Below are 2,735 nucleotides of genomic sequence, written 5' to 3' on the forward strand. Positions count from 1 at the left end.
CTCTAATTATGCTGAAGGCAAAGGAGCTGACTGGTATCTAAAGATGTGTGGTACTTAGATTTCCTTTACCTATGTTTTGGCTCAAGTAAAAATGCCGTTTATTAAGGAAATAAAGGATTTCTCATGTTACATGCTGGAGGCCACACACAGTGAAAAGTGAATTTATAAATATTACTTTAAAGCCTAGAGTTATCTGCTAGTAACACACATTATCAAGAGGCTTTATAAAATGTTTTAAATGCCAACCATGACTTCTTAACATGACTGATATGCATAAGTCCAGAATTGTGATAAAAATCAACCAGCATGTCAGTCACTTCCACTCTGGTTTTAAATAGGCCCTGTGAAAATGGGAACGCTGCTGCACAATAATGAGCTGTATATAATGAAATTAGTGTTCTTTAATGAGTACCTGCTCTACATAAATTCCCTTTAGTTAAAGAAGCACATGAAATATTCAGGAAAAAATGTCATCAGTCTATAAGAGAAGTTAGTGTCTAGAAATGAAAATGAAGCACTTGCATCTTCATTTTTAAAAACTTCACAAAGGTGCAAACCACGTAATGCTTTTCAGGCTCACATGGGCAGATCAGTACTATTATGTCTGGTTTTCCTAGATGTACCATCATCTCGTGGCAGTGCTTTCTGCAGATTTGACATAGCAGCAGTTCTCTCCCTGTCTATCACAACATACAGCTCTGTGTGCCTGGTAGGGGTTTGTGGAAGGGGAGTGGTAGGCGTTTTTGGAGTATAAGGGTTGTCAGATTTGCTGCCACCTTCCAAGTCAACCTGTACATAATTGAGCTGCCTTTGCCTTTTTTCTAAACTTGGGCATCTGATAATCAAAGTTAAAGACTCGCTGTACAGTCCCCACGCCTGGAATATTCTGCTTTGTGAGCACTTGCTGGCACTGTTACATTCTCTGTATTTACATAGTTATGCATTGGATCTAGATTATTATGGTAGCCATTCAGAGAAGGAGTCTTTGGTTCTACATCATTATCTTCATCCTATTTGTGGGTTTCCCAAACAGGAGGCAAAGATGACAAATTTTCATAATTTAGTAAAGCAGTTCTCCTCTGAGCTGAATTGTTGATGTTCTAGGTACTGGTGGATGTCAGACAACCTCTCCTGACCCCTGAGGCACTAGGGATAGATAGCCCATTGATATTTTCATACACTAGTTTGTTAGCAATGGAGCTCTGGTAGTGTAGTGGTTACAAATCGGGCTGTGAACCTTAAGGCCAGCAGTTCGAAACTAATAGCTGCTCCGCCGGAGAAAGATGAGGCTTTCTGCTTCCGTAAAGATTTACAATCTCGGAAACAGTGTACAGGGTCGCTATGGGTTGGAATCGACTTTACGGCACTTACTCGACAGCACTTAACGACAACTGTTTGTTAGCAGAGGGAGCATCTCTTTGTTCATCACTGTCATATCCAGTGTCCCATTCTGTGTTTTTGGCTGCACTTGCACTGACTTGATCTTGTTCAAGTTGCTCCAGTTTTTCTTTTTCCATTAATTGTTTTTAAACAAGAATTGATCCTAAAACAAATTTGACTCCTTCTGGTTCAAGAAGAATCTGAGGGTGTCTGTCCTTTATGCTACTTGGCTCCTCTGTTGGCATGTTGCTTTCAGAAACCCTTACCTCCAACGGGACATGTGGGACATGCACACTTGCTTGGTTTTTCCGTTCTTGCACACCTGTAGTGTTGACATACTTATGTACTTGTTACTCAGCCACAGCAGAGGATGTGTAAACTCTTCACCTACTGAATGCAGGTGTGCATTGCCCACGGAAGGATGTCTGCTTGATGGATGAGACGAGCCATCTCCAAATGAAGGATACTGGGGCTATCGCTTAGGTAAAGTCTGAGCAGCAAACCCTGGAGTTGTAGGTGTTCTGGGAACTTCCAATTCTGACTGATGATTATTCCTTTCTACACCTGGCTCTTCCACCACATTTATACTGTTATTTTGCATAATCTCTTGTAGCATGTTGAATAATTCTTCTGCACATGCACACTTAAAGGCAAAGTTTCCTTGTCCAGTTTGACACCTTTGAACACGTTCAAAAGAGAAGAGATTTGAATCATAGCCATAGCGTTGCAGGCAGAGGTAGTGCCATTTTACTGGGTCCTGTCTGCGTGTGTATAAAATCATTCTATGTCTGTAAGTTCCATTATGCCAGAACCTAACTCATTCCCATCATTCCCATTAATGACCTTAAACTTGTTCTGATGGTTATCTGGGATAGTGTCTTTATCTGGACAGCTACAACAGCTACCCATGGCTTTTTCAGAAGACCATGCAAGTTCAAAACCTTTGGGACACAGCAAAGGCAGTGCTCAGAGGGCAAGTTATAGCAATAAATGCACACATCTAGATCTGGCTATTAATATTCTTAGCCTCTGCTGCAGCATCAGGAGTTAAATCATACTTCAAAATGCCATGTTTTATTTGCTTGTTGACTTACCCTTGTGGAATTCTCTTCTGAGAAAGCAGATGCAGTTTTGCTCCCTTTCAGACTTGTTGTTTCCAAACTTCAAAGAACATTTAAAAAGAACACAATTTAAGTCCTTCAAGGATGCCAAAACTGCCGTTTTGATGTGGTATAAATCGAAGAGCCCAGAATTCTTAAGGGAAGGGTTAGGGAGACAGAAACACCACCTTCAGAAGTGTACAAACGAGTCCAGTTGAAAAGCCACCGCTGCATCTTTGTGGCAAACTGACTGTT

At 41.0% G+C, this 2,735-nt stretch overlaps 1 pseudogene; it reads right to left on the reverse strand.

Moving 5' to 3' along the window:
• Positions 1–576: 576 nt before the first annotated feature.
• LOC102819560 lies at positions 577–2,289 on the reverse strand (annotated as a pseudogene).
• Positions 2,290–2,735: the final 446 nt, after the last annotated feature.

Source organism: Chrysochloris asiatica, unplaced genomic scaffold (genome assembly GCF_000296735.1).
Source record: "Chrysochloris asiatica unplaced genomic scaffold, ChrAsi1.0 scaffold00009, whole genome shotgun sequence".
Taxonomy (NCBI): domain Eukaryota; kingdom Metazoa; phylum Chordata; class Mammalia; order Afrosoricida; family Chrysochloridae; genus Chrysochloris; species Chrysochloris asiatica.